Below are 26,256 nucleotides of genomic sequence, written 5' to 3'. Positions count from 1 at the left end.
TTATTCAGAAGGTTGTGTCAAAAGGAAGGAGAGATAGAGGAAAGCATGTGAGGGAAAATATAACTTAAATCTGTGGCTAATTACTGGAACTATCTTTTTTTGCTCCAATGATGTTAAGAAGAGACATGCAATTTTGAGCAGGGACCTTGGGCGAGTGGATTTTTTTGATAGGTGGTAGAAATTTTACCAAGTGGAAAAACTCTGGATGTAGCACAAAAAAATTAAGATTCCATGTTAAAAGTAACTTTTGCTCAAAGAAAATGCAGTATATAATATTCAAAGCATGATTTTTTTTCTACTAAGTCAATTTCCTATTTCTCTCTTTTTTAGACACAAATTCTAAAACAACTAACAAGAATTTTCTGCATCTTATTTTCATGAAACTATGCAAATCTTTTATACCATATTTAGAATAGCAAGTTCAACATGATTACATCAGTATGAGTTCTAGATAATATTAATTTTAAGCTGTGAATATAGTTAGGGTACCTACGGCTTCACATCCGGAAAATGTTGCCTCTTGTCTTTTGTAATTATTCTGCTCCATAAGTATGTGCTCTCAAAGTTCAAGGAATCAAGATACTTTCTCAAATTACGCTGCCACTTAGAATAGTCTTAGATGAAGAAAATTTTAATGTTTTCATGTATGACTCAATGAATAATTAATTTGTAAATAGCACTGCATTTCCAGCACCCTAAGTTTATGTTGTATGACATCCAGCAAAATATATTCAATCACAAAAGACCTTAAATTAAGCTGTGTTTACCTTGGCCAGCTTGTCCTATTTTACAGTAATAAATACAGGCACTTTTTTTTTTAATTCAGGAATATTTTCATGCCATTGGCCCTTTCTACTACAAAGTTTTGCTGTCTCAAGTTTAATTTGAATGAAACCAGTGAAATTCTGTGCAGACACTTGAAATAATATTTTAATGGAAAAAAAAAAGGTCTTTTTTTGCAAAACATCTTTTGACAAAAATAAGATATATTTTTTTTATTTCTGATAATTTTACCCTCATTGAGACAGGTTTTCTATAATAATATAGCTGTCTGCAGACAAAACAAAACATGAAGTCTGTCCCTCTATTTAGAATGCTTAATGGTACTACCATGTTTATTATTTTAGGTTATTTACAAAATATCAGCTTTTCACTTTCCAACCAACAAACTATGATACTTCTGGGATTGCAGCTGTCTTGACTTTTTAAAACGTTTTGATAATCTTCAGTCCCAAACACATACAAGCACAAGGAATAATTTGTTCATCAACGGCGGGAAAAAAAGTTTGAGTAAATAGAGAATTCCCTTAATTTTTTCATTCACAATGTCTTAAGTCTTTTTACTACCTTTAATGGCTCAGACAAGTTCCTCCATTTTGTTTATGTTTTAAGTCTTACTGATTTGTTATTCACTTCTGAATTGAGGCTAATTGATATTGATCTCTATGTCTTGTAGATTATCATTGTCTAGGGAGGAAGCTATTCTAAAGGTGGTATATCGGGAATAAATAGAATTCTTGGCAGAAAAAAAAATCAATATCCTAAACCTGAAGAAGAAGCTTTATTCTGTGTCTTGTTATTCTTAAAATGGTGAAACAGGAAAAGTATAAGTTGGGTAGTTACAGTATATGAAATTTTCTAAAGAGCTCAAAGTCCTTGGACATAAGACATAGTAGAAAGGAGGGCAGGGGGAGAAAATGTAGTCGTTTCAGCAAGTAAGTACTTGGCATAGAAAAGACCTAATTTTAAATGGCCAGACACTGAGTACATCTTCAAAATCATTTTCAGTGAACAAGGTGGCAAAAGGATTTTACACTTTAGGAATATGAATGAGAACTTTAGTCTTTTTCAAGATTTATTCCACATCTCCCTGCTTTAAAATGTACCACTTTTTCCATCAGAAAATAATCCTTTCTGGATTCTGAATGGAGGTGTTGTTCTTCCTATTTCTTTCTCCCTCTCTGTACAATGATAAAAATGTTTAATAATAATAAAAAAAAAGTCACACAGTAAGTAATCTTTTTTGCTTTACATCTCATCATGGAAAATACATATATAACAAACTAATAAATAAAAGGTTAGACATACAATTCTGGGGTATGCTTCCTTATTCTCCATGAAAATATAAATATCATGGTATAAAAAAAACCATTGCCGTCGAGTCGATTCCGACTATAGCTACCCTATAGGACAGAGGAGAACTGCCCCATAGAGGTTCCAATGAGTGCCTGGCGGATTTGAACTGTATATCCCACAGTAATTGCTGCCAGATATCCTAGTTAACCTACAATTCAGATAATTATAATCTTTTGGTATGTGAGGTTTTTTAAAATATGTCTCCAAGCCTTGCCAACTAAATCCCATCCAGGAGCATTTCTTATTACTTATGTGAGGCACGTATCTGTTTGGTATATTTGGCTGCCTTCACTCTATCCTGGAAGCCTACCATATTTTTACTCAAATAACATGTGCCTTCTACCTTTGTTTGCTAACAATACTCTCCTCCTGCAAGGTATTTTAGTAATTACACTATGCTAATATTTTACAGCAACATTCACGAAAACATTGGCATAGTGATGTTTATGAAAATATCTCCAGTGGGTGGAGGGTGTGGTTGAAAAACAAATGTAGAAAGTGCATGTTATTTGTATAAAATACAGTATAAATTTTAGAAATTATTCAAGAAATTGACTAAGAGACTCATTAGGAAGGACAACCAAGCACAGTCCATTTACCAATGATTGGCCATGGTACTCTCTTAGAAATTATTTGACACCTAATGTAAATGTCAGAATAGACTTGACAGCAACTGGTACTGGTAGTGGAAACATCAGTAATAGTTGTTCATGAGTTCACCAATAAACCAGAAACATCGCTAAAAAAGAAAACTATACCACAGGGTCTAGCTGAAGTGGCTCATTGCTTTGTGAACATAGTAGTGCCCATTAATCAGAGTGGTATAATCCTATGGGGCTAAAATAAATTTATTTTTTATTTGTTATTGCCAGGTAATGGACTCATCATGAAAATGCATGTGAAACAAACTTTAGGCTCTCCCTAAACTACCTAGAGTGTCTTTTGAATAGATTGGTGTTGCTTGTACTATTGGTCCACTCCCCTTCTGTCCTACTGTGGTAGCTTGCCTGTTGCTATGATGCTGGCAGCTATGCCACCAGTATTTCAAATGCCAGCTGGGTCACCCCGGGTAGACAGGGATCAGTGGAGCTTCCAGACTAAGACAGACCAAGAAAAAGGTCTACTGATCTACTTCTGAAAATTAGCCAATGAAAACTCTATGTATCACAGCAGAATATTGTCCAATACAGTGCTGGAAGATGAGTTCCTTATGTTGGAAAAAAAAAAAAAAAGAAGAAGGTACTCAAAATACACAGTGGTCACAAAAATGAACTGGAGCATACCAATGATTGTGAAGATGGCACAGGACTTGGTAACATTTTAATTTGTTGTACATGGGGTCTCCATGATTTACAGTCAATTCCACGGCATTTAACAGAAACACGCTATTGGCGGATCTCCATGGATCACTTCTGACTTTATCCAAATTTGCAGTGAATAGTTTACTTGCTTGCTGACGTCCTTCCCACCACAACCTTAACACTTCTCAGTATTTCTGTCTCTGCGTCTTGGAGACTCTGGGAGCTTGCTCAGTCTGCCTTTAGAACTTTTTAAATTATTAATAGTGCTGATGCATTCCTCAGTCAATGGAGGATGTGAGTCAGTAGATAAATGCTCCAATCTCTCATCTTTCACACGGACTGTTCTGAATTGCATTTTGCATGGCTTCTGGAAGTTTCTTCAGCATGATAGATTCCTAGTCCCATAGAGGTAACTGATCAATAATTTACCCTATAGTGATTTTCCATTTTTCATTTTCGATTTCTCCCTGTTCTTCACTTCAACTTTCTGAAATTATCTTGCAACAAATGCTATTTGCTCTGGGGAACATAGCTGAGAGTTGGAATTCCTCACTGGAAGTGAAGAAAAGTAAATAAAATAAAAGTTGCATACATATGTTCTAAGTCCATCATGTTTTAGTTTAATATGATAACCATTTAGGAATCTGGGTAAGTAATCAAGCAATGCTCCTGCTCTTATCTACTTTGGGTAAAATAATAATAATAAATTATACATGAAACTAATAATTAGGAACTGAGTTTGGTTAGAAAATACAGTTAATGAAATCATACATAATATTTCTCTGTAAATGAGTTACCTAACATGATCATGAAACTGTGAACAGAGTTCAGCTAACAGAGGTGGCAAATATTGCATGAAAAGCAATTTGCAACTGATGGTAAACTACTTGGAATTTACCAGGCATATTGATTATGACCTATGTGCTAAGATCAAGATGAAAATAAAAAGTAGTATGATGTGTGCAATTATAAATTAAATAAGCCAGCAGTAATATATCATATAAAGAGTATAACTAGATGCTTGAAATATCTGCCATATTTGGAAAAGTTCAGTTCTAGTGTTCAAATAAGCAATGGTGAAGAAAGAATCATTTCTGATGGATCTTGACTACTAGAGAGAATATTGGCATGCAAAAATGCTTCAGACATAGAAAGTGATATGAACCAAAATGACAAGTTAAAATGAATCTAAATTAAAATGGTGAATCAAACAGATTAACTGGAATGAGGTACTTATTTGGAAATGATTAAAAAAGTGGTTTGGGGCAAGATTGTGAAACCCTTAAAAAATGATGGATGCATACTTTATTTCAGTAGAAATGGAAAACCATTAAATATATTTTTTATTGGATGAATTTTAACCTCAGATTTGATCTTCATATTGCTTATTCTAGGGTCAAATGGAAAAATGGTTTATGTAATATGGGAAAGTTATAGTTATGGAAATCACTGAAGGACCAATACTACGTATAGGCAGAAAATAATAAAAGGCTTGGAAGTGAAAGTTGAAAATAAAAAGTAATAAGTTTTGTGAAAGAATGGCTCCATCATGAGATCTGGCCACTTTACATGTCCCTACATAGGCCACATAGGCAAGAATCAATAGTAGCCTGACCCAAGTCTTGGTGAAATGCCCTATAATTTTCTTAAACATGACAGGCAGTCTTGAGAGGAACTCCTCCACCTCTGCATCTTGCATTAGGTTCCCTATTTTGTGGGAGACTGCCACAAGGCAGTATCTCACCTGCTTCTCTGATTTCAAGTGAGTTAAAGAACTTTCTGTCCCATACCCCTTTTGGTACAGCTATTTTTTATAGACTATACAACTGCTTGGCTGTAAATTAGAGCAGTTCTACTCTGTACTATAGGGTCACTACGAGTTGGAATCAACTTGGGTGATTTTTTTTTTTTTTTTTAATTATTTGACCTCCCAGGTAATACAGTGATTAAGAACTTGACTGCTCACGAAAAGATCAGTGGTTCCAACACATCAGTGGCTTCATGGGAGAAAGATGTAGCAGTCTCTTACCCTGGTATATTTTTACTCATAGTAATTATCATCAATAGGTATATAACCAAAACCAAACAAAATCCATTGCGGTCAAGTCAATTCTGACTCATAGCAACTCTATAGGACAGAGTTGAATGGCCCCATGGGGTTTCCAAGGAGCTCCTGGTGGATTTGAACTGCCAACTTTTGTTTAGCAGCTGTAGCTCACAGTAACTCTCAACCACTGCGCCACCAGGGCTCCTGTTAATATGTATATACATGTTTATTTGTTTATTGGCTCTTTTATCTCTAGAATGTAGTCTCCATGACAGCTGAGACTTTGTCACTTTATTCAAGATTGCATCTCCAGAATTCAGAATAAAGCCTACTAATAGTAATTATTCAACATATATTTTTGAAGTAACAAATAAAGCATATATTCGGGTTACACAGAAAAATAATAGTGGCTTCCATATTAACATTCTACTAGTTTTTTCTGCTGCAGTCAGACTATGATAGAGTTAAGTCAGTAGATTAGCGCAACTGCATAAAAAACAAACAAAAAAAGATGTTAATTTTAGAAGCAGGTTGGAAGCAGTGTGACGATTTATCTGTCTGCTGCTTCATGATGTCTCCTGGAAGGCTGATAGGAACAGAGAAGAATTGGAGAGGCTCAGAAAAAAAACTCTTTCAAGACTGAAAGATTGTCGTGAAAGACTTGGTATCCCTAAAATAGCAAAGTAATTAAGGATTTTTAGAATTTGAATACATCCTTGAAATCCTGAGGGGAAAATCGACTTTACCTGTTTAGGAAGTTTACTTTGCTGGTACTTTTCTAAATCCTTGATATGCTATTGGAGAAAAGTTATTCTACCAGAAAATGGAGTATAAAAATGAAAAGGAACATCTAGACAAAAACTCTCTTGTCTCAATTAACAATCTCCAAAAAAGAAAAGCCATCTAGAAGAACATCTAAGAAACTTAAAATACCCGCAAAACCTGTGGGGGAAGTGTGGGAAGAGAATAATGGAAAGAAAAGAAATGCAAACAGGAAGAACTGAAAAAAAGGGAAATAAATTATTCTACTACACGTAAAATTCAAGGAAGCAGCATAATTAATTAAAAAAAAAATACCTGTGGGTCAGAGCAGGCACACTATAGGCAGAATGTCGAATCCTTTTCTATTTTCTTCAGTTGTTTAAGATAGCTAATCACAATACTGATGTCAGACAATTGTTTTGGTTTTTTTTTAATCACAATACTGATGTCAGACAATTGTTTTGAGAATAAAATAAATTTTTCCACAAAACGTTTACAAAAATATCTTGGCAAAATTTAAGCCACCAACAAATTAGCAATTATTCCCTTAGCAAATTTGAGAAATCAAATATCAGAGAGTTTATGATTCTCACATAAAATATATGTATCCAAATACTTCCTCAATTCTTGTTTACATTTTGTCCACCTATTCTTCTCATACAAGAAAAGCCCAACTATTGCCATTTTGTTATTACATGTTGTACATGTTTTGATAGGTCTAATAAAAACTCAGTGATAAAATAAAAACACATTTGTAATGTTAATATCATGAAATTTTGTGCCATTAATCTAAGGGCACTCTATGGCAGTGATCTGTAAAGATGGCTATAGACAGATACCTTTTGCAAACTTTGTTTTTCAGAATTGGTAACATTTTAAATGAGGCGTAGGGAAAGCTTTCAACTATATTAGTCCAATATTTATAGATATTGTACATTTGTGAGCACTGGCAAGCATTTGCTAAACGACACTCATCAAAACTACTGTTAGCAATATGTGTAAAAACATGGACTACTTGATAACTAAAGTTACTTTTATACTCTCTCTTGCTGACAATTAAAAATGAATCACCAAATGATTGTCAGGTTTTTATTTCACTAAATTATTTAATACGTGTTAATTACTATCTTCATCTTCGGAACGTATTACCACTTCTAGGCAGTGGAGACCTTTCCCAAGAAGCTTTACATTTAAGTTGTAAAGTGGAAAGACAGAGCAGTCAGTAACAAAGCCCATAATACCAATGATGCTATCTGGTGTGTGAGAGGAATTCCAGGAAAAAGATCATTCATTCTTGGAGTAAGGCAAAATCTGAACATAGGTTTTTCTCACTTGACAGTAGCTCAGCATAATCAAAGTAAAGTCCTCTTTGGAGAGCTGTGAACATAATGGGAAAAAAAGTCATATATTTACCATGCTGCAGTAGAAAATTTTGTACTAATGCTCATTTTGAAGCATCGCCAAGGCTTTTGTAAGAAGTAATGGAAATGTCACATTTGCATGAATAAGAAACGATGATTCTCTCTAGAAATAAAGTGAATGATAGAATTCTTTACTACCATTGCCAGAAAATTTATACTGACAAGTATACCCATATAATTCATGGCATGACATAGAGCACTGTATTGTCTTGTCAAGTAAGGAAGTATTTTAATTTAATATAAATTGTACTTTACTAGTGGGTACAGTGGTTATATATCATTGATTAAAGCCCTAATCATTAGATTTAGATTTTTTTTAAATTAAAAATGTGTTTTCAAATCTTGGATTATGAAAAAGTTTTAACTAGTGGCTGCGTTTTTAAGATTATATCTGAAGAATTCAAAAAGAGAGTCTTTATGAATCTCTTTTGTCTTTTTTTTAACATTAATGTCTCATACTCATCATAAGTTCTCAATTTTTTGAGGCTTTTAACGGTCAATATACTGTTATGTGTATTTGTATTTATGCGTCTGTGTGTATCTGTGTGTGTGTGTTTCACAGATCCTTTTGCAAGTCCTTTCTGGTTGCTATGGAAAAGTTGAACTTGACAACTAGAAATACCAGTTTCTAAAGATTAAGGATGCCTTGAGTTTCTATATTGTATAAATTATGCAGAAAAATAATTTTGACCTGCTCCTCTTAGCAAAAATCATACGTGAAAATTATGGTGTTCACAGAGCTATTTTAATCACTCCTTTTGCCTGAATCGTGTAATGATTTCCATTAATAGACACCGCACACTGAATGGTCTCACTCTGAGTTCAATAGGTTTGAGTCAGTGAACTGTGGGTTAAAACAACAGTGATAGGCTGAAATAGACCAATTTTCATATCTTTTTTCTATAAGAATATTACTATGAGAAATTCCTTGATATATAATATTTTACAACTAGATTCAGGTATTTCTGTAATAAATATCATTTCAGCTTTAAAATATGTATTGTGTAGTTGGCAAGAAACCTGGAAAAAAAGCAGTTTAAAGCTCTAAAAATATCAGTTTGTATGAATATCAATAAATTAATAATAGGGAATATTTTTATAACAATGTTCAATTATCCAGCTTACTTTAAAGAACATCATTAGTTTATTTGTAAATCAGAGTTTTTATTTGCCAAATGTTGATTTTTATGATTTATGTGGACATTTTGATATCAAAATTTAATGAGAAATATATACCTTCAAGACATCAAATCATTTTAGACATGATGCAAATGAGCTTAAAATAAGATTAGATATTTAAGTGTTATTTATTATAATAAGAAAGATGTAAAACAAAGCAAAAAGGGCAGTAGGATGAACAAATTATCAGTTATGCTTGCCAGATATGTTCATGAAGTATTGGTGAATGTATTTTATGAATCAAGGTATACATTTTTATTACTCCCTTTATTAGTGTTCTTAATCAATTTTAAATATATATATATAAGTCTATCTTCAGTCTTTAAAGATACTCATAAGCATTTTGGAACTAAATGCTAGTATAAAAGGGTAAATGCTTAAGGGACACTGAACTTCTCTTAAGGGTAAAAGAAAAATCTGAAAACTGTAGTGATTGTTGCACAACATGATAAATGTCATTAATGTAACAGAATTGTACATGTGAAAAATGTAGAAATGGCTAGTGTTTTGTTATCTCTCTCTGTCTATATATATATGTATGTATACATATATATGACCGACAATCAACACCCATGGAAGCAGCAGTCAAGAAATCAAACAATGCATTGCATTGGGTAAATTGGCTGCAAAAGACCTCTTTAAAGTATTGAAAAGCAAAGATGTCACCTTGAGGATTAAGGTGCACCTGATGCAAGCTGTGGTGTTTTCAATCACCTCATATGCATTTGAATCTGGACAGTGAATAAGCAAGACTGAAGAAGAACTGATGCCTTTGAATTGTGGTGTAGGCAAAGAATACTGAGTATACCATAGACTGCCAAAAGAATGAAAAAGTCTGTGTTGGAAGAAGTGCAGCCAGAATGCTCCTTAGAAGCAAGGATGGTGAGGTTATGTCTCGCATACTTTGGACATGTTATCAGGAGGGATTAGGCCCTGGAAAAGGACATCATGCTAGGTATTAGAGGATCAGTGAAAAAGAGGAAGACACTCAACGAGATGGATTGACACAGTGGCTGCAACAAAGGTCTCAAGCATAGCAACAATTGTGAGGATGGTGCAGGGCAGGGCAGTGTTTCATTCTGCTGTACATAGGGTCGCCATGAGTCAGAAACAGCTCAATGGCACCTAACAACAGCAACAACATATATATATACACACACATACATACATATATATATACTTACCATAATTTAAAAAAACAAACAATATATATATATATATACACATATATACATATATATACATATATACACATATATATATACATATATATATATAGGAGACAGATGAAGAGCCACTGTCAGAGTAATATAATGTTAGGAACTGAACTGGACATTGCTGGCTTTGAAAATGGAAGGGAGTGCTCACTTCGGCAGCCCATATGCTAAAACTGGAACAATATAGAGAAGATTAGCATGGCTCCTGTGCAAGGATGACATGCAAATTCATGAAGCATTCCATATTTTTGAGACTGACTTGATTTGTACACTTTCAATTAAAGCACAATAAAAAATAAAAAAAATGTCAAGCAGGAAAAAGGATTATTTGAAGGCAAAAAAAAAAAAAAAAAGAGGAAATGGAAGGGACCACAAGCCAAGGAATGTGGACAGTATCAAGAAGCTGGAAAAAAAAAAAAAAAAAGACTCTCAGAGCATCCACTGGGGGGATACTGAAACTTTGGTTTTAGACCAGTGAGACCCATGTCGGACTTCAGGCCTACAGGACTGTAAGATAGTATTTATTTGTTTTTTAGCCACTTTATACATGGTAGCTTGTTATGGCAGCAATAGAAAACTAGTCCAATAAAAACAATAGTTATATATAAATCAGGACAGTCTGTTTATTCATGTTAATTTTTTTAATCTTGTTTTTAACATTAATATCTCATATACATCATAAGTTCTCAATTTTTTTGAGGCTCTTACACATTGTTAATGCACACACATATATATGAATGGTTGTTATATTGTTATACGTGTTTGTATTTATGTGTGTTATGCATACCCAAGCATATGTGTATCTGTGTGTGTGTGTGCTTCACAGGCTCTTTTGCATGTTCTTCTTTCTGGTTGCTATGGAAAATTGAGCTCCAATCTTTGAATCTCAGAATAGGCACTCTGAGATTCAAAAAGTTGTACTGAAATTCAAAAGCTAAATTCAATTTTTTTATAGTACTCACATATGCATATATGTATATATAGAGAAAGAGAAATACAGAGACAGAAAGGGAGAGCCTAAATGTAGGAAAGTGTTGAAGAATAAGAAATGAATAAAACCAATCAAATAGTCTTGAAAGAGAAATGTTCTTGTTGTTGTTAGTTGTTGTCAAGTTGACTCCCATTCAGAGCAAGCCCATATGTGCAGAGTCGAGCTGTTCCAAACTGCTTTCAAGGCTGTGACCCTTTGGTAGCACATCGCCAGGTCTGTCTTTTGAGTGGCCCCTGGTGGGTTTGAACCATTTGACTAGCAGTCCAGTGCTTAACCATTTGGGCCACCCAAGGTCTCGATTGAAAGGAAAATAGATGGGCAAATAGGCATTTATAATACAATGAATCACTGATAAAAGCAAAACTTCTTATAAAGGTAGAACAGGGAACAATGCAGAAGTTTTTCTGACATGCTGGGACACTGTTTTAACAGAGAATCAGGATTTTTATAACTCTGTAGCTTACTAGTTGTATGATGTAGTTTAATGATGTAGTTTGTCAGAAATGTTTCCCTTTTTTTATGCATAAAAATAGATAACATGAAATCTACATTAAAATTTTTACTCATTAGGTGTTATTAGTTCAGTAATCATATCTCTAAAGTTATTTTGTTATTGATAAAATGAAAATTTGATAGGTGAATCTCAGCTTTATTTTTGTTTTTTTATTCAATGAGTCTATTATTTAATTATGTATCTCATTTATAGATAAATCGCCTTTATTACTAAGAGCAGAAACTCCTAACACCCTGTCCCACTTTTTCCTCTCCCCACTAAAAGTACATGTTCACATCATTTCCCTCTACGCATGGCTGTGTCCTAGCCAGAACCACAAAGACAGAGACAAATGTATTCTGGAGAAGCACACATGTGTTTATTGTGTTGCAGGAGATCTTAGAAGTACGACCCATTAAATTTTGGATCCAACAAAGATAAGTTAAATTTATTTGAAAATTATCCTTGTTAACCCTCCTGATTTCCTCCTGTTTCCAAAAATATGTCCAGAGTGCAATTAGGCTTACAAAGAAACCCATAAAGGCAAATTATGTTGATTTCACATGGATAGTCTAAAAACTTTTACTGAAACATAATGAAAACCTATTTGCTTCAATCAGAAGGGGGAAAAAAAAAATCAATGCCAATGTTTTATTTCCTAAATATCTCCTGGGGAATTACACAAATCTTAATTTCTACTGTCTAACACTTTCTAGCACCACTAAACCATTAGTGCACATTTAAGGAGTCTTGGTGGCCAAATGGTTCAAACCCATTCAGCAGCTGCGAGGGGGGAAGACCTGGTGATCTGCTTCTATAAAGATTATAGCCAAGAAAACCCTATGGGGCAGTTCTACTCTGTCACCTGGGTGTATTATGAGTTGAACTTGGCTCCATGACTTCTAACAAGTACACCTTTATGTCATTAAATAAGTATGGACACTGGAAACAATCCTTCTCATCCCCTGTAGTAAACCGAATAATGGACACCCAAAGATATTTGATACTAATCCCTGGAAAACATAAATGTTACTTTAAAGGAAAAAGGGTCTTTACAGATGTAATTAATGATCTTGACATGGGGAGATATATCATGGATTATCTGGTTAGGCCCTAAATCCAATCACAAGAGTCTTTATGAGTGAAAGGCAGAGAGAGATTACACACACAGAAGGAGAGAAGGAAATGTTGCCACAAAGGCACAGATTGGAGTGATGCGACCACAAAGAAAGAAATGCAAACAGCCACCAGAAGCTAAAAAGAGCCATGAAAAAAATTGCTCTTTATGCCTCTAGAGAGAACGCAGTCCTCCGGACATCTTGATTTGGGCCCAATGAAACTGATTTTGAATTTTGAACTATGAGAGAATAAGTTTCTGTGGTTTTAAGTACCAAGTCTGTAACAATTTGTTACAGCAGTCACAAGAAACTAATACACACACCCCCCAAAGATATTTTCATTATATTTAACAAAGTGGTGCTTTTACCTGGATGGTAAATGAGAGTTTGTAACAAAAAGTACTGAAGTAATACCTTAAAAACAAGACAGGAAAAGGTCTAGCTTTGTAGTCATTTGGCATTTAATAGAATCATCACTGTGATTGCTTTCAGCAAATACTTAGATATTATTGATTGAAAATTGACTGGTTTGTAAATATTTCCCAGTATATATGAAATTTTTGTAGATTTTTCTGGCATTTCAGGTACTGAGATAAGATTTAGTTCTTCTTTAGTGTTATCACTTAGTAGATTTGTGCCATAAAATGTTTCTTTATATATTATTTTACTGTATTTTCTGCAAGAACAAAGAGTAAAAATTGTTCAGTTTATAATTACTTTCTACTCTACAATATTAAAGTGATTTTGAATAATACAGGTACAATGAAAATAGCTTTAAAACTTATGAAAAAAATTACCCCAATCCAATTACTCTGACAGTCATTTCTGTATTTTAATAAACTTTTTTTATTCTAGTATTTTTAGAAATACAGAAAATTGCAAAGATAGTGCAGAGAGTTCCCATATATCCCTCACCAAGTTTCCCTTATTATTAACATCTGATATTATTATGAAGGAGCCCTAGAGGTGCAGTGGTTAAGACCTTGGCTGCTAACTGAAAGGTCAGTTGTTTGTATCCACCAGGTGCTCCACGGGTGAAAGATGTAGCAGTCTGCTTCCATAATGATTAGAGCTTTGTAAAGGAAATGAACAGACACTTCACCAAAGAGGACATTAAAGTGGCTAACAAACACATGAGGAAATGCTCGAGATTAATAATCATTAGAGAAATGTGAATCAAAACCACAATGAGATAAGCTCTCACCCTGGCATTACTGGTGTGAATCAAAAAAAACAGAAAATAGCAAATATTGGAGAGGCTGTGGGCGGATCGGAACTCTTATGCACTGCTGGTGGGAATGCAAAATGATACAACCATTTTGGAAAATGATACAGTGCTTCTTTAGAAAGCTAGAAATAGAAATACCACATGATCCTACAATCCCACTCCTAGGAACACATCCTAGAGAAATAAGAATAGACATCTGCACACCCATGTTCTTTGCAGCATTGTTCACAAAGCAAACAGATGGAAACAACCTAGGCGCCATCAACAGATGAATGGATAAACAATCTGTGGTACATATACCCAATGGAGTATTATGCAAAGGTTAAGAACAATGATTAATCAGCAAAGCATCTCAAAACATGGATGAATCTGGAGGGCATTATGATGAGGGAAATAAGTCAATCACAAAAGGACAAATTATTATATTAGACTATTACTGTAAAAACTCATGAAAAGAAACAATCTTTAATGGTTATGAGGGAGGGGAGGGGTGGGGAAGGAAAAACACTAAATAGGCAATAGATAAGTGGTAACTTTGGTGAAGGGTAAGGCAGTACACAGTACTGGGGAAGCCAGCACAACTTGTACAAGGCAATGTCATAAAAGCTCCATAGACACATCCAAACTGCCTGAGGGACCGAATTGCTGGGCTAAGGCCTGAGGGGACCATCATCTTGGGGAACATATAGCTCAATTGGCATAAAAATTGGCATAACATAGGTTATAAAGAAAATGTTCAACATTCTACTTTGGTGAGTAGTGTCTAAGGTCTTAAAAGACTGTGAGTGGCCATCTAAGATACTCCACTGTCCTCACCCCTTCGGGAGCAAGGGAGAATGAAGAAAAGTAAAGATACAAGGGAAAGATTAGTTCAAAGGACTAAAGGACCATATCCACCACGGCCTCCACCAGACTGAGTCGAGCACAACTAGATGGTGCCCAGCTACCACTACTGACTGCTCTGACAGGGATCACAATAGAGGGTCCCAGACAGAGCTGGAGAAAAATGTAGAACAAATTCTAACTCACAAAAAAAGACCAGACTTGCTTGCCTGACAGAGACGGGAATAATCCTGAGAGTATGGCCCCAGAACACCCTTTTAGCTCAGTAATGAAGTCACTCCCGAGATTCACCCTTCAGCCAAAGATTAGACAGACCCATAAAACAAAACGAGACTAAAGGGGCACACCAGCCCAGGGGCAAAGACTAGAAGGCAGCAGGGGATAAGAAAGCTGGTATTAGGGAACCCAAGGTCATGAAGGGAGAGTGTTGACATGTCATGGGGTTGTTAACCAATATCATAAAACAGTATGTGCACTATTTAATAAGAAGCTAGTTTGTTCTGTAAACCTTCATCTAAAGCACAATTAAAAAAAAAAAAATTACAGCCTAGAAAACCCTATGGGGCAGTTCTACTCTGTCACATGGGGTTGCTGTGAGTCAGAATCAATGTGATGGCATGGAAAACCAACAACAATCAGCATATATTCAGTAAACACTTATTGATCTCCTTTGTCACCATACAATAAAAATAACATTTTCACTTAAAAAAAGAAAGACTACAGCCTTGGAAACCCTGTGGGGCATTCCACTCTGCCCTATAAGGTTGCTATGAATCAGAATAGAGTCAACAGCAATTTTTCTTTTAATATTGTTATGGTGAATTTCTCACAATTAATGAACCAATATTGATATATTGTTATTAAATAAATCCACACTTTATTCAGATTTGCTTAGTATTTTTCCTAACTTTTATCTAATTACTGTAAAGTAATGCTGGAGTAAATTAAAGAACAATTAAATTATCTAAATAATATCTAAATAAGTCAGGAGAAACTCACATTAATGAATTTGAAGACTCGATATTGTTAATATGTTAGTCCTTCCTAAGTTGATCTAGAGATTCAGTGCAATCCCAATCAAAATTCCAGTAAGCTAGTTTGTAGCTATTAATAAACTGATCTTAAAGTTTATACAGAAAGGTAAAAGACCTAAAATAGCCAACATAATACTGAAAAAGAAAAACAGAGATGGAAGACAATATTCAAGATAGTGTGGTATTTGCTAAAGAATAGACACATAGATCAGTGGGACAGAACAGAGATCCCAGAAATAGATGTACACAAATATAATCAGTTGATCTTTGACAAAGGCATAAAAAGAAGGATAGTCTACAACAAATTTTGTGGGAAGAATTGAACGTCCACATGCAAAAAAAGTGAACCTAGACAGAATCCTCACACCTTTCACAGAAAATAACTCAAAACAAATTATATACTTTTGTGTAAAATGCAACACTTTAACATTTCTAGAATAAAATGGGAGAAAATCACCATGAACTTGGGTATGGTCATGAATTTTTAGACACAATAACAAAAGCATAATCTGTGGGGGGGGGAATCTTGATAAATTGTACCTTATTAATTTCATTTTTATATTTTTACTTCAGAATTAATTTGTAGTCCTACTTCTTTTCTGGAGATAAAATTATAAAATTTATACAGTACATCTTTCTTATGCACTATTAGTCTATATATTTCTGTACCAGCATGTAGTCCTTATGAATTTCAATGCCATTAAAAAAAAATATTTCAGTTTAATTACTTTTAAATGCAAATGTAAAAAAATATTTGCCAGCTGTTAAACCAAAATATGGCTAATATTCTATGTGCAAATATCTAAGATTTTAGAGAATTGTAACTGCATGATAATGGTAATTTTATCTCACTTTTGTTAGAAAATATACAGTATATTCAACGGTACTACACATGATTAGCTCAATCTTAATGACAGCAACTCTTGTTACATCTGTTATCAAACACTGATAAGAAGTAGACTTTTGTGAGACTCTGATGACTGAAGAATGTTTCCTTAGACAACTGAAGCAACTGTGGAATCACAGATGTAAATATAAAAGTGCTTCTGGACAATGTTTTATGCTACACAGGGGTTTCGCCTCAAGAGTAAAATGATGAGAACTGAAGCATCTATTGGATTTTAGGAATGATTCCAAACATGTTCCACTATGTGGGATGGAGTGGTAGAGTGACGTTGTCGTGAACAACATGGGCTGTGCATAATGCTTGGGTTCAAATTCCACTTTTGTCACTCACTAGCAGCGTGACTTTTTTTTTCTGTGCCTCAGTTTTCTCATCTTCAAAATGGGAGCAATACAGTACCTTTTTCAGGGGGATGCTTTGAACTAAATGAAAGAATGGGTATACTGCAAACAATTGGTATCAAGTTGATTCTGACTCATGCTGACCCCAAGTGTGTCAGAGTAGAACTGTGCCCCATAAAGTTTTCAAGGGTTGATTTTTCAGAATTAGACCACTAGGCCTTTCCTTTGGGGAATTCTAGGTATACTTAAGCCTCCAATCTTTTGGTTAGCAGCTGAGCACCTTAACAATCTACATTACCCAGGGACTCCTATAACCCTGCTTATTATCAACTGTAATATATTTAAATGTAATATGTAATAAAAATACTGAAAATGCATTTCCTACACATGTGAATTTAAAATAGCCAAAATATACTCTCTTTTAAAAATAAATAGCACCTCTTTTGATACATACTCATGCACATATGCACACATTGTTAAAAAGGCTAAATGTTCTCAATTTGATTTAAGATTCTATATAAATTATTTCTTTCCATTACAATTCAAGGCCTGCATATAGGTACTATTGACAAGTTATTTGCATAAATTGAAAGATAACAAGGAGAAAGCTTTTCACACACAAAAGTATTAGACATTCTAAGATTCTTTTGTTAATTCATTGGAGTTTTTGTGACATATGCCTAGGTAGTCTGCCACTGAAGTTAATGATTTTTAAAATATGCTGTAATATATGAAGAAAAGATGAAAATGTGGAATACACAAATACAGTAATTGCATCCTTTATTATTATTGTTTTTTATTCCAGATGGAGCATACAATACAATTTTACAACCTCTCTTACAAAATGATTTCAGCTTACAGTGGAAATGATTTGCACACAATTGTTTATTCTCTCTCTCTATCCCTCTGACTCTTGCTCTATCACTCTCACTATCAATCTCTTTCCCTCTCAATCTAACGGGCAGGCCCAAACTGATTTGTAAAAGCATGCCAAATGAGAAATACCAACTTTTTTTTTATTTTTGTCGCTACTTAATGTAACACCTGAAAAATACTTATGAAACACTATCAGGAATGCTAGCGCACATAGACAGACACAGTCTGAAAGAAAGGTAACTCTACACTTGCCTGATCTAGTCCATAGCTTGCACTATTGTGTTAAGTGACCAAAAGAAGGAGATATATTTTAATCTCTGTGTACTCTCTCTCTGTCTCCCTCTCTCTAAAGTAGGATTTGAATTTTACCCTGTCTCAGAAGGCTTTTAAGTATGGACTTTACCTTAAAGCAAAAATATTTAATACTATTTAAATTTTTTTTTTTCCACAAATGGATGGGTAATATTACTTACTAGATGGGAAGACAATCAAGTTTTGATAATGACACATCTGACCTTTGTATGAACACTGTGTTGACAGAATCAAAACAGCCTTACAAAGTGAAGTACGAGTTTCAAAAACACACAAAGCTAAATGTCAGCAAAATATTTGCAACCATTTAATTATGTAACTATTTTGAGATGCTTTGCCCTGAACACTAAACTAAAGATGAGCTAGTAAAACAAAGAAGGAATAAATCACTTGGCTTAACATGCACTTGAAATTTGTATTTTGAATAAGACCAGCCAAGTTTACATAGATGTAGACCAGTTAGAGAAAATCTGAAATTTTGACATGACAAATAACTATTGTCCTCAGACATGACAAGATCAAGCTAGGCATAGTGTTCATAGAACATAATTATGCCATAACTCTTTCCAAGGTGGAAGAAAAGTTTCAAAAATGGTAAGTAGCATATAAACTCACCACTCCTCTGTCAGCTCATTGTACTGTGGTAGCTTGATGTTGCTGTTAATTTTGGAAGCTATTTCATCAGTATTTCAAACCAGCAGTTTCACCCATGGTGAACAGGTTTCAGCAGAGCTTCCAGACTAAGACAGAATAGTAAGAAGGACCTGGGATTTACTTCTGAAAAAAGGGCCAGTGAAAACCTTATAAATAGCAACAAAACATTGTTTGATATAGTGCCAGTCATGAGCCCCTCAGGTTAGAAGGCACTCAAAGTACAACTGGGGAAGACCTGCCTCCACAGAGTAGAGTCGACCTTAATGATTCAGATGGAGTAAAGCTTTCAGGGCTTCATTTCCTGATATGGCACAATTCAAAATAAAAAGAAACAGTTGCAAGCAATCATTAATAATCAGAATGTGGAATGTATAAAATATGAAACTAGGAAAATTGGAAGTTGTCAAAAATGAAAGGGAACCCATAAAGATCAATATCTCAGGCATTAGTAGGCTGAAATGGACTGGTATTAGCCATTTTCATTCAATCATACAGTCTGCTACGCAGGAATGACAAGTTGAAGAAGAATGATATCACATCCATAATCAAAAAGATACATTTCAAGATCTATCCTAAATACAACACTGTCGGTAATAGGATACTGTCTATACGCCTACAAGAAAGATCAGTAAATATGACTATTACTCAAATTTACTGAAGATTTTTATCAACTTCTGTAGTCTGAAATTGATGAAAGATGAAGTCAAGGTGCATTGATAATTACTGGTGATTTTACTGTGAAAGTTAGAAACAAAGAGAAGGGTTGGAAGTTGGAAGATATGGCCTTAGTGATAGAAATGAATCTGGACTATGTCAAGAAGAACTTGGCATCAGAAATGGAGGAAGAGTCATTATCAAGCTGAGATATATCGATAACACAAGAGTCGTTATCAAGCTGAGATATATCAATAACAACCTTCCTTGCAGAAATTGAAGAGCACTTGAAACACTTACTGATAAAGATTGAAGACTACAGCCTTCAGTATGGATTACACCTCAACATAAAGAAAACAAAAATCCTCACAGCTGGACCAATAAGAAACATAATGATAAACAGAGAAATTATTGAAGTTGTCAAGAATTTCATTTTATTTGGATCCACAATCAATGCACATGGAAGCCACAATCAAGAAATCAAACAACGTACTGCATTGGGAAAATCTACAAAAGATCTCCTTAAAGTGTTAAAAAGCAAAGATGTCACTTTGAGGACTAAGGTGTGTCTGACCTAAGCCATGATATTTTCAATGGCATCATATGCATGAGAAAGCTGGGCCATGAATATGGAAGACCGAAGGAGAATTGATACATTTGAATTATGATGTTGGCAAAGAGTACTGATATATCATGGACTGTCAGAAAAATGAACAAATCTGTCTTGGAAGCAATACAGCCAAAATACTCCTTAGAAGGGAGGATGGTAAGACTTTGTCTTGTGTACTTTGGACATGTTATCAGGAGGGACCAGTCCCTGGAAAAGGACAACATGTTTGGTAGACAGTCAACGAAAAAGAGGAAGGCCCTCAAGGAGATGGATTGACATAGTGGCTGCAACAATGAGCTCAAACATAGCAGTGATTCTGAGGATAGCGCAGGACTGGGCAGTGTTTGTCCTAATGTACATAGTGTTGCTATGAGTGGGAACTTACTCAACGGCACCTAACAACAACTACAACTACATATAAAGAGGACATTAACAAGAAGGGCTTATATTGTAGGGCTGTTAATTCCTTAGGGATATTCAACAAGATAAATTAAGATGTAATATTAGTAATCCACAATCAATGCCCTTGGAAGCAGCAGTCAAGAAATCAAGTCAAGAAATCAAAGGAATGTATTGCATTGGGCAAATCTGCTGCAAAAGACCTCTTTAAAGTGTAAAAAAGCAAAGACGCCACTCTAAGGACTAAGGTGTGCCTGACCCAAGCCATGATATTTTCAATGGCCTCATATGCATGTGAAAGCTAGACAATGAATAAGGAAGTCCAAAGAAGAATTGATGTCTTTGAATTATGGTGTTGGCAAAGAATATTGAATATATTATGGACTGCCAGAAGAACTAACAAATCTGTCATGGAAGAAGTACAATCAGAATGCTCATTAGAGGGGGATAGGAGCTGGCTGAATGGACATGGGGAATACCAGGTAGAGAGGAGGAGTGTGCTGTCTCATTAGGGGGAGAGCAACTAGGAGTACATAACAAGATGTATATAGATTTTTGTATGAGAGACTGACTTGATTTGTAAACTTACACTTAAAGCACAATAAAAAAGAAAAAAAAAGAAAGCTCAGTAGAAGCAAGAATGAGGATACTTTGTCACACATACTTTGGACATGTTATAAGGAGGAACCAACCCCTGCAAAAGGACATCATACTTAGTACAGTAGAGGGTCAATGAAAAAAAGGAAAATCCTGAATGAGAGGGATTGACACAGTGCTAACAACAACTAGTAATACTATGTATTTTGAATGAGCAAAATTCCCTGCCAAAAATGTAGAGTTCACACCAATAATTAATTAAATTTATCAGGTTACTAACATTTCCAAGTTAATTTTTTCTTTATTGTTGAAAGGAAATGGAGAAGGGGAAGGAAAAGAGGTTTTTCATGACTTTTGTTGTTAGGTGCCACCGAGTCAGTTCATATTCATAGAAACCCTATAGGACAAAGTAGAACTGCCCCATAGGGTTTCCAAGGATCAGCTGGTGGATTTGAACTCCTGACCTTTTGTTGAGCAACTGAGCTCTTAAACAGTATGCCACCAAGGCACAATGAATCATTTATTTAAAAAAATAACTATCAGGAATCCTGTGTCTTCATATTTTTATTTTTGAAGAATCTGTATACAGAGTGAAATAAAGTCCTATAAATTTAAAACCATAGTACTTTTCCCCAATAATGGGTACGAGCATTAAAAACAATTTCTCTGACAAAACACCCTAGTTTGAGGTCCAAAGCCAATAGAATTTTTCTACCTATCTTTTACATGGAAACCCTGGTGGCATAGTGGTTCAGTGCTATGGCTGTTAACCAAGAGGTTGGCAATCCAAATTTACCAGGGCTCCTTGGAAACTCTACAGGGCAGTTCTACTCTGTCCTATAGAGTCACTATGAGTCAGAATCAACTCGAAGGCAGTGGGCTTGGGCTATCTTTTATGTATTTAATTTCTATTCCCACTTTCCTTTGTACATTTAGTTACATAAGAGGTACAACTATATACTGTAAAATATGACTTATAATTGTTTTAAAAATCAGGACTGTACACTTTATCGTGAATGATTTAAGCACTAATCGAAAAAAAAATTCTTGCGATTGTCATTGCCACATTTCAGAGTCCTGATGTTCTCTCCCTTTCCTGTATCTGCTCTTCAGTCTTTGCTTTAGGGAATACCCTTCAAGGCCAGTCAAGGAGATCAGAGGTTCTGCTTTTGGATCTCAGAGAGAAAAGAAGAGAATGTGTGTGTGTGTGCATGTGTGTGTGCAATTAATAATAGACGAGTCTAAGTGATTCTAGATTGGCAACATATAATGTGATATTCACTGTCTTAATCTTTTTAGATCAAGTAGAGGATGTCCCCATAGGGCATCAGGCCCCTGGAAACAAAGCAGAACAATGCACATGGAAATTGCTTACCTAGTTCACCAGATGCAGAGATGACTTTGAAAGTAATATCATAATAATTTTAATAAATAAGTTATTATGTTGACTTTGTTACAGTATGGCTAAAGTCACCAACAATTAACCGAATTTTTGAGGTTAAAAGAAAACAGGAATTGGAAAATGCTATATCTGTTTGCTTGTATTATTGATAGGGTAAAAACGAAATTTGCAACTGCCACACCCTTGAGTTTTGTATTCTGACAATGGTGGAATCATATTGCAATAACAGGTTATTTGTTATATGGTGACCTCTATAAAACTGTATCTTAGCTGAATCCTGCAGATAATAAAATGAGGTAGAATGGACACGATGGAGGAAGAGAAGTAAAACAGCAAGAACCTACTGTATATCGGACCCTGCACCAGCACAGTAGAGAAGCAAGGATTCTAAGTCAGTTACATTGGACTAAAAAGCACACACTCTTTGTATCATATTGTCTTTGTGAGAAGGGAGGGGATTTTTGTAAAACATTTCTCTATTTTCTATCTTATGGAAAGAAGACTTAAAGAGAAAATATTATACACACACACAAGACTAACATATAGCTGAGAAGTATAAATCTAGTTACAGGTTACTTATAATGAAAGAAAACAGATTGAACTCAGTGGAAATTAAGAATGCTTAATTATGTAAAAGAAAATTCTAAATGGCAAACGTCAGGTAAAATGCTAGCATATTATTTTACCATCAGAAGAAAGGACAGGAAATTTTACTCAGAAATGCAAGAGAAATGAAAGATATAAAAATAATTCAGATTGAAAGTTTAATAGAACTGAAGCAGAAAATAACAAGATTTTAGGGTATGTTTAACTATCATCGTATATAATTAATATTATTGAAATGGCATCTATGGAATATCATTTATTAATGAGTTCTTATATTTTGCCTTCTATTTAGATTTAAATACAGCTTGTTGTAAAACTAAAAGTTTATGTATAAACTGAGCAAATTATTTTATTGATTAACATGCTCTCAGATAATCTTTTTTTGTTCGAATGGACAGATGTTACAAATCACCCTGACCTAAAGTTCCAGTATTAAAGAACATTGCTAAAGATATTTAGCATCTAGCTATTTTTCTCTTTTTGATGTTTTGGGAAAATTCAAATAATTGTTGGAAAGATCTCTGGATAAAAATTATTTTTAATATTAGACATTAGAAAATGAGTCGAGTTTTGCTATTCAAATGCTCTATAGAAATTTTCTTTCCTAGTAAGAAAAGTAATTTGCATCTCAATATGAAGTTAGGTTTTCATTTTTTTTTTTTAAATATATGGATGGTCAGGATTACAGAGGTGAATTAAATTGTGTTGATATGAAATTTGACTTAGTTTCACATTTGGTTATTCACTTATCATAACTATATTGAATTATATGAAAAACATTGTTAATATATAACAGGAAAAATTAAAAAGTCTGCAAATAACCTTTCTTTTATCAAATAATTTCAGCATGTAAATCATTATTATATACAAGCTAGGAAAGCCAAGTAAATTTTCCTCTGAAATAAAGTTACCATCAATATGTGGTTTTCTGAGGGCCCTAACAAAATTTGGTACAGTCTATGGCTAACTCAAAAGTTATCCAGCCACCTTGCCTGTAACCTTGCTTGAATTTTTTATGGCTAACTCAAAAGTTATCCAGCCACCTTGCCTGTAACCTTGCTTGAATTTGCATAGGCAACCCCCTCCTGCTGTAAAACTAAGGCGTGAGTCACATAAAATAGCCTAATAACCTAAAACCTTGCCAATTAGGATATCAGTTTTCATGTTTTGTTAAAAAAAAAAAAAAAAAAACTACTAAGAGACAGATGTGAGTGTGGAAGTCACATTTTGTACATATTGACTACACTTGTGTCCTCCCGTTCTCCCTCACCCGAGCCCCAGTTAATGAACTTAGTGGATGCAATATTGGATATGTGGTAGACAAGACTGATTAAATGATTGAAAATTGGCAATGAGAGAACTGATAAAAATAATCCTAGGTAAAAACGAGAAAACTTTTCTTGTCAATAGAATGAATGGAGAATTAACTCCTCAAAGAATTTTTTTTTCTTCACATTTGTTTAAAACTCAAATGTAAGTAAATATTTAGCATGTCTGAATAGCTACTAGATAAACTCTTTTTGCAGGTGAGAAGCAATTCACTTTTTTTTCCTCATCTTCAAGGAAATAGTTTATTTCATATTATAGGCTTTTTACCTGCAAAATATCATTTCAAATTTGCTTGTTGATGAATGAGTAAAGGAAAAAAACAATAATGCTTCTAAATGAAAGTATTAGCTTCCATTTTCTTACAAATTTGCAGCATAAGACAAATCCACTTGCTTATTGCCATTTGGAATATAAATCAATATGTTTTTTCCTCTTTCTTATGAAAGGCTTTCACAGTAATTCAGATGGTGTGGAGAAACACATTAACACTTTAATCACACAATGATGATATTGAATGCACTGTCACACATTTACATATATTTTTATGTATATACACTTGTGTGTGTACACATACACATACATTATTACTATGCAAATATGAATGATTTGTTGGAGGGGATGGTGAAGGTTATTACAATAAAAACAAAACAAAACATGAGCTTTCGATTACAACAATAATTCAGTAAAATCTTAAAGCAAAGTAGCAGGACAAATCTCTTTTGACTCTCATAATAATCAGGATTATAATATTTATAAACTTTTTGATTTACAAACAGATCTCACTGATAATTTTTTCTCTCCTTGAGGTTCAGTAGCATCATTTCTGCTCTACATTGAGAGTGTGCAACAGGCATTAATTACAATCAAATAAAGAAACTGACTTCACAGAAATCTATTGCCATGCTGAAGACAAAGTATCATTTGGAATGGTCTATATTTGGACAGCCATAACTACGATATTAAAGGAGACAGACCATGCTTGACCCGCGATTGATATAACCATAGGCTGGCAATACATTCCTTGAGAGCCACACAACCTTCCATCACTCAAGGTTTGAGGAGGACAGAAGTTTTCCATCGGAGTGATCGTATTTTTACACTGCTTTCATTAAACTGTCATTTTTTTAAACTGCTTCAATTTCAGGCCCCTTTTACTGCTTTGTTAGTTTTAATGCATTTCTCTGTAGGTTAGATGACAGGGAGGTAGCCCTGACTTTAATTGTATTTATACTTGCCAAACTGTCAGATCCACAACGGATCGTGGAGACAGCATAGGACCAGGCAACGTTTTATTCTGTTGTGTGTGGCTTACCATGAGGCGGGAGTCAAGTTCATGACAGACAACAGCAAAAACAACATACTTGCCAAAAAACTGAGCCACACACACTTATAGTAGCCCTCTCTAGAATTGTACCTAATTGTGATGTGAAGGTAAAATTGGAAAAAGCGGCAGCATAAAGATCACTAGTTACTCATGGGGAGACTGAGAAGTATTATGTATGTGTTAAAATGCTTTGAAGTGACACATTTACGCAACTCACTTTGAAAGAATCAATAGCTTTGATGTATTAGTGCAGTTGAAAACATTGTTCATTTAACACAAAAACAAATGTAAGACAGAAATAAAATGAATGTTCAAAACCAACAGTTATCTCGCAAACTCAGAAAACATCCTCAGTACAATGGAACTGATCCTTTATAAAAGTTCCTCTTTAATACAAAAGTTTAAAGGTGTCCATTGTACATCATTTTCGTGGCAATATTTACTTGCATTTTCTCATTTAGATGTTTCTCTTTTTATT

General features: G+C 34.4%; 1 non-coding gene across 1 annotated transcript; it reads left to right on the top strand.

Moving 5' to 3' along the window:
* Positions 1-10,206: 10,206 nt before the first annotated feature.
* LOC126070776 (U6 spliceosomal RNA) lies at positions 10,207-10,313 on the top strand. The gene has a single exon (XR_007516297.1). It is a non-coding gene; the product is annotated as a U6 spliceosomal RNA (small nuclear RNA).
* The last annotated feature ends 15,943 nt before the right edge of the window (positions 10,314-26,256 follow it).

The sequence above is a fragment of the Elephas maximus genome, chromosome 2, assembly GCF_024166365.1.
Source record: "Elephas maximus indicus isolate mEleMax1 chromosome 2, mEleMax1 primary haplotype, whole genome shotgun sequence".
Classification (NCBI taxonomy): Eukaryota; Metazoa; Chordata; class Mammalia; order Proboscidea; family Elephantidae; genus Elephas; species Elephas maximus.
Note: the sequence above shows the minus strand (reverse complement) of the source record. Positions and strands in the feature narration are given on the sequence as shown.